General features: G+C 42.6%; 1 long non-coding RNA gene across 1 annotated transcript; it reads left to right on the top strand.

Annotated features, from left to right (window-relative positions):
- Window positions 1–5,898, top strand: LOC144162013 (uncharacterized). The gene is made up of 3 exons (XR_013320568.1): window positions 1–51; window positions 2,213–2,345; window positions 5,717–5,898. It is a non-coding gene; the product is annotated as an uncharacterized LOC144162013 (long non-coding RNA).
- The last annotated feature ends 1,581 nt before the right edge of the window (window positions 5,899–7,479 follow it).

Below are 7,479 nucleotides of genomic sequence, written 5' to 3'. Positions count from 1 at the left end.
GAGGGGCCCAAAATTGACGACAACGCTAAGCTGGTTCCTGAAGAACACTTGGTGATGGCACTCTTCTTTTTTGACATGACACTATGCTTGTTGACTTTTCTTCCCATTTCTGTGATTTCATGAGTCAATGCCATGTGGGAAAAATATTTTAATCGCATGTCGGTGCCGAAACTCGCGCCTATGCGAGGCAGATTATAAAAATTTATTTTATTTGCAAAAGCAGTTTTTTAGAGTACTCCGGACATCAGCGCACCGGCCACGCTAAGGTTGTGCTTCCAAGTCCTGTATCCCTCTGTACGGACGCAAAGTAGCGCACAGGATCAAGACATGTTTGGCAATGATAAACACTAAGCCTCTACTTTTGTTCAACGCCTCGCCTGTTGAACTTGCTCTGTAAAATTTTCAGCGAGAAGCCGATGTATCTCTGCAGTGCTTCACGCGCTCGAGTTCTTTCTAGCATGAACCCTACTCGAACTTCTTAAGCTTGTCTGTTGAGAAAACTTGTTGATTGGAGCATAGCAAGCTTGGTATGCTGTCGAATTTTCGTTGCCTTCGAAGGACATTACGAAATTTAGTACAGATCTCTTTGTTTGAATACACAGCTTGGAGAGTGTCCCCAAAGTTGGCAAGTATATTCTTTATAGGCTTGCGGAATGCGGCTTTTGAGACAAGAAATGATCGAACCTCCGTAGAGAATTATACAGATCCTCCCATTTTCCCCTTGTGCAAGAGGAAGCCTTTGGTTGCGACAAAAAGGAAGCTTTCATTCTTCAGTTGAAGTATTTGGCACGCTCACCCCTACTGATTTATTGAAAGTTTATTGATATTGTCACGAAGACAAGGACGATGCAGTTGTCTTGAATGAGAAACACGTTTATTGGAGCGAACTTGTGCTCCCCTAACAACTCAAAAGAATACAGAGGCGGCGAAGCAGTGGTCAACAAAGTGACTTGCACAGGCGAGTGTCGTCGAATCGAATTCCCCGGGGTCCGCACTGCAGGCTTTTTATCCCTCGGCGCGCGTGGTTCTCGAAACGTCGATTTGCATCGAGAACATAGTAGATCCACGAAGATTATTCTGGGCTGTTCACGTTAGATCGGAATGCTCTCCCTATCAAAACAGATAACACATGCGGCACAGAAAGAAAGAATGGAACACGCGCTTCCCTTGGCGCAGAGATAACACAGACCGGCGCAGCCGGGCGGTAAAAGAAAAACACAAATAAACAAACCCAATGTATGGTTCGCGGCAATATCTTTGCGAACAAAAACTGAATTGTGCGTCGGCGGCGTGGTCGTCATCGCCTTTATCTCTTGTCTCTTCAAATTTCACGTTGCTCGACTTCATTACAAAATGAACTTGTCCACGCATCAAACGTCGCAAATATTATCGGAGCGAGAGCCCTACTCCAGAAATATTTCTGGGAATTCAGTAAATATCCTAACGCCACCTTTATGCCTGTGACCACAAGACAGAAGCTTACTTAACCTCTAGAGGATTAGAAAACCTTTAACGAGCAGTTAGCCCCCAACGATTCATATCTGTCTTAAAAAAGACTCACCCGTTCCATCAGAACAATCATGTGAAAGTACAATGCAAGCCTTTAATCAATGTGACCCTCATGCGTACAAGTTACCTAGTTTATATTATATTTGCTGTCTACTAAATGAATAACTTTAGTATAGTCTGTCTGTGTAGCGTCAGGGAGTTTTTTGATCAGTCGCTAGTAACCTAGCTTCATCAGCTTCATAAATATACAAAAACGCTCTTTTACCCACAATGAAATAAAAGACTGTTTTAATGAAATATTTCAAGAATCCTAGCAGTGGCTGTTAATGGGCAGTAATGTCTTCATAGTCATGGTTTTGGTAAGGTTATCATACCTATGGTTATTGTAGTCCAAAAGGGAATCATTCGGAGGGATTTTCTTTCACTGTCTTTTGAACGTAACACAAGCTAGAAGTAAAAAAAACACTAAAACAAACAAAAACAAGCGTTTGAAAACAAATGTTTTCGCTTTGCAAATTACGAAAAAATGCGCGCACCAATTGTTGCTGTTGTAGTCTGAGGGCAAATACAAAAAATGTCAGGGGATAGTTCTTCGTAGGAAGCCTCGTAAGAGAGGTGAATGATTGCCAATAATGAGCTGTGCTTGCTGCTTGCTTTACTAATGACAGTTGCTCATGTATTGATGTTTCGTCTCCATTGTTAGTGACGCTATATACGCTAGAGGGCACGGACTGTACTGTGAGGCATCACCACCCACCTACCTTGGGCAAGACCAGGCCACACCCCAGTCCTTGTACAAAGTCCGTCCCTGCCATCTTGAAGTTACCGTTGACTAGGTAAGAACAACCGCGTTTCAACGTGTGTAAAATATTCCTACTCGTAGGCTCTAAATCAAAGCTTCGCATCTAACTGGCGATTGTATAGCTCGCCTCACAAGCTTCGTGCACCCCTGTGGTTTCTACAACACAAATCAACCAAACAGTGGTGCGAAGGTCTCCAGTATTGTGGTTGCTACTTTTCCTATTTAGGCAGCCGAATAATGGTAGCTAACTAAAGGTGAAACTTTGGGAGTAAACGATTAGTCTTATATAGCTGAGGTGAACCTGCAATACAGTATGCAACTTGTAGGCGCATGCTGAAGAGAGAAAAAAGTTATATTCCTGTTCAGAGGACGCAGTTTAAAGACTAAAAATTCCGGTGTACGTAAATTGTTCATTGTCTGTTCCAAAGTATTACTTGCTGGAACGGAAAATAAGAATATTGTTTTAGAAAACCACCTTGTAGAGACGGGAAGTTCGCACTAAAATATCTCATGTATTTAGCAGCTTGTTGAGCTGCGTATACCCCGTAGTGCGTACATGCATGCACACACACACACACACACACACACACACACACACACACACACACACACACACACACATATATATATATATATATATATATATATATATATATATATATATATATATATATATATATATATATATATATATATATATACCGTATAAACCGGATTATAGGTCGAGTGGGAATATAGGTCGACCCCCTACCCTGAGGTGGGAAAAGTTCACAAAAAATAATTCGGCACAGAAGCGCAATCACAATGTCTATATTTATTTTCGACGCCCGTCCGTCACTGCCACTCCCTATGCCTGCCGAAGTCACTCGCCTGAGCTCTCAGAGTCGTCCAAGGATGACTGCTTCGCAGTAATCTTCCATACCATTAGGCGCGTTGCTGATGAAGCACTTCCTGAACGCTCGTGTAACCATGTCGTCGGGCAGCGACTGTTAAGAGGAGGACACCCAGCTTGACACGGTCGCAACCGGCCCGTATAGGTCTTTTTGTTGTCGCCGGCTATCCACTCATTGTACAGTTCGCGGAGCCAGTCCGCGCATGGCCTCCGGAGCGATCGCGAGCGAAGTTCCCGGACGAAGTCCGCCACTTTGTTCTCCAACTCGGGGTAGACCGCTTGTCGTCCACGGAACGATCAGTTTCGGGGGTTGCACGCGCACAGCTTAGCTTTCTGGCTCCGCCAGTACCGCACACTTTTCTCCGAAACGCCTAACTGGCGTTGCGCCGCCATATTCCCATTCTGCTCGGTGACTCAATCGCCGTCAGCTTAAACGCCGCGGTGAACTAGCATCAACTGCCGCCACTCATCTCGGAACAGAGACGTACAGAAATGTACCCACGCACGCACAATAAACGAGTAAAAGACGAAAAACTAGAGAAAAGCGAAATCAAATAAAAGCCTGATAGTGCGAGAGAGCAGTCCGACACGAATGGCAATGGCGACGGACTGCGCTTGCACATTGTTGCCAGACAACGATTTACATTCTGCCAATGACCGCTATATAAGACGAGGGGTGACTTTTGTGCGGATTTTTTTGGAAAAAAACTCGACCTATATTCCGGTTTATACGGTATATATATATATAACACAGAAATAAGGGTTGGCAGTCGAGAAAACCTCGGAAAGCAAAGGGGAGGATGTGGTAGATCATTGAAACAGATTAAGAATTTGGAAAGAAAGAAAGAAAGTGAAGAAAAAATGCCCGCCAGGTGGGATACGAACCCACGACCTCCAGAATACCGGTCTGGTGCGATAACCGAATAATTTTTTCTTCACTTTCTTTCTTTCTTTCCAAATTCTTAATCTGTTTCAATGATCTACCACATCCTCCCCTTTGCTTTCCGAGGTTTTCTCGACTGCCAACCCTTATTTCTGTGTTATTTTCAACGAGCCCCTCATTTCCTATTCTGATTCGCTACATGCATAGCGAGGGCCTCTGTTCTGGCAGTCTTGTTGCCAAAGGGAGCTTAAGAGGGTTCAAAGCTGGTCGACCACTCTGGACATGTCGTAGACACTCGAGTCACGACCCGGGGGTTAAAAAGAAGGTCCCCTTCACCCCGATTAGTCCGAATGGCGCTGGCTACCACCCCCAAGCACAGGAAACAAACATACCTAACATAAATACCCCAGAAAGTGAATGGGAAAATCGCCCCGCCGGTAGCGTAGTGGTTATCGCACCAGACCGGTATTCTGGAGGTCGTGGGTTCGGATCCCACCTGGCGGGCATTTTTTCTTCACTTTCTTTCTTTCTTTCCAAATTCTTAATCTGTTTCAATGATCTACCACATCCTCCCCTTTGCTTTCCGAGGTTTTCTCGACTGCCAACCCTTATTTCTGTGTTATTTTCAACGAGCCCCTCATTTCCTATTCTGATTCGCTACATGCATAGCGAGGGCCTCTGTTCTGGCAGTCTTGTTGCCAAAGGGAGCTTAAGAGGGTTCAAAGCTGGTCGACCACTCTGGACATGTCGTAGACACTCGAGTCACGACCCGGGGGTTAAAAAGAAGGTCCCCTTCACCCCGATTAGTCCGAATGGCGCTGGCTACCACCCCCAAGCACAGGAAACAAACATACCTAACATAAATACCCCAGAAAGTGAATGGGAAAATCGCCCCGGCGGTAGCGTAGTGGTTATCGCACCAGACCGGTATTCTGGAGGTCGTGGGTTCGGATCCCACCTGGCGGGCATTTTTTCTTCACTTTCTTTCTTTCTTTCCAAATTCTTAATCTGTTTCAATGATCTACCACATCCTCCCCTTTGCTTTCCGAGGTTTTCTCGACTGCCAACCCTTATTTCTGTGTTATTTTCAACGAGCCCCTCATTTCCTATTCTGATTCGCTATATATATATATATATATATATATATATATATATATATATATATAGATATAGATATATATATATGTGTGTGTGTGTGTGTGTGTGTGTGTGTGCATGAATGCATGAATGAATGCATACGTACGTACATGCACCCACACATACATGCATACATACGTAGACAGTGTAGCACTAAAGAAAGATTAACTGAGTTTCTTAATAGTGTTAATGAAGCAAATAACACTAAATGTTCAGTAAACTCGAAATCTGCCAGTTTCAACTAGCACATTACTCCAATCGATTAAAGGTTCCACTAACACTCAAATGCGCGGACTGATGTTTTAAACCACACATTCTGATATTAGGATTTACAGTATTGCGCTCCTATCTGAGACGTAGCTAGCAATGTGTGCAGTGATCGTGTTCTTTTTTGCCTATAAAAATGAACAGACTGCGACAATTGATTGACTTGTCCTGTTAAGTATTTTCGCTAAGTATTGTGAATCATGTTGTATTTTTTGGAATCTCGCAGGTGGAGTACATCTTCTACAACCTTGCACGGAAAACCTCTACGAACCATGGAATTCGTGCCACAGTCGATGTTATCAGTTGGCCATGCTATATGTGGTGGATGCAAGCCACGGGGCGCAAGCGCATGACGAAGCGATGTTTTAGTCAAATAAAAGTTATTCGCTATCCGTTAGGTAGTTATGATTTCAATGTTCCTCAGCTTCCAGTCACATGTGGATGTCGACACTAAAATACAGAAGGCAAAGGGAATGAGCCTGAATTCAAAGGAATACGCTAAAATATTTATTTTTTGCACAAACAACTTCAAAACTGCGTAGTAAAGGAGTATCCTGTCTTCGGCACGAATTTTCCGACAACTGCGGCGATCTTGGGCTATAAGGCACAATCTAAAAAAAAGAGAACCGCATGTGCAGTAGACCATATAATGTTACTTTCTATAATGGCTGGGCTAGTACGCACCATAGCAGCAAAAAAATGTGGGTGAGTACTCCTTTGTATTTAGGTTTTCTCCCCAACAATTACTTATGATTTTCAATCCAATATTATAACCTAAATGTTCAACAAGGCTTTTTTCTGTGGCTAATATACCCGCATAATTGGTACTTCGTAATCAAATTATATTTAGAGGGTGTACCAAGACCCCTTTGTGCACAATATAATGGGTTATGCATACGCCTGTTTCATTTTGTTTATTTATGTAAAGGTCATGTATTTACTGATGAAATTACACTCCACTGAGAGGACCAAATTTCCGTGTTTCTGTTGGATGTTTTGTGTATTGTTTAACTCGTTCAACTGCCCAGGCAATTCTGACTGAATCACTGTAACCATAAATCTATAAGATGACGCCTCAGGAGCATTAGAACAAAAGGCACGACGTAAAGTAGAACCAGGTGATGGGTAGAACTTACATTTTCTGAGTCATAAACACTTCGTGTATCTTCACAATTGAGAAAACTCACGAGAAGTTTGGCATCAACGCCAGTATACATCTTACGGTATTGTTGACTTGACTCTGTCATGAAAGCTCCTGAAAATATTGGACTACCTTCCAGTTAACATTTGACTGTTTCACTTGCAAAACGCCTATGTTATGAACAACAATCATCTTTTAGGTTCCATATAACATTGGTACGCGCCTGTAAATTTTGTTTATTTCAGCGACATTAACCGAAAAAATTCGGCGACTGTGATGTTCGACATTTTTACAGAGCAATATCGGTTCTCGGGGTTGGTACATCTACAAATCAAAATGGTTCACATCAGAACCGGAGATCATGGTTAGGAGGTTACTCTGTAATTGTTCAAACATTGTTGTGTGTGTGTTAAAACAGTTCTAGGTCAAACGACTTGTCAACCTCGCATTTTCGAAGATAAATATTTGGGACGCTTTTCTTGTGCAAAGAGCTTGACATACTATTGGTAAACGCGAACCACACATTTTCAGAACAGTCACACTACTAAAAGAACACCAAGTATTACACCCGTTCTTCCAAGATGATATAAAAGATACCACGTTTTCATTAAATAACTTAGAGAGATTCACTTTGGGAAATTATTAGGTTTGGAGGAAATCCGTAACAAATTTTGCTGCGTTGCGCAGTAATTTTTAGTAATGGTTCAGACAACCAATTTTTGTGCAGTATATGATCTCCATCCCAAATAAAGGGCGTCACGCAAAACATGTTGAACCGAATGATTTGCTGATCAGTGTCAGTACAAAGATTTAACCATCTGAAAGCGGAATTTTTAGATCTGTGACCA

The sequence above is a fragment of the Haemaphysalis longicornis genome, unplaced genomic scaffold, assembly GCF_048455015.1.
Source record: "Haemaphysalis longicornis isolate Haplotype H1 unplaced genomic scaffold, Haemaphysalis longicornis Haplotype H1 scaffold_12, whole genome shotgun sequence".
NCBI classification, from domain to species: Eukaryota; Metazoa; Arthropoda; class Arachnida; order Ixodida; family Ixodidae; genus Haemaphysalis; species Haemaphysalis longicornis.
The sequence above is the reverse complement of the archived record's forward strand: the minus strand, read 5'-3'. Positions and strand labels throughout refer to the sequence as shown.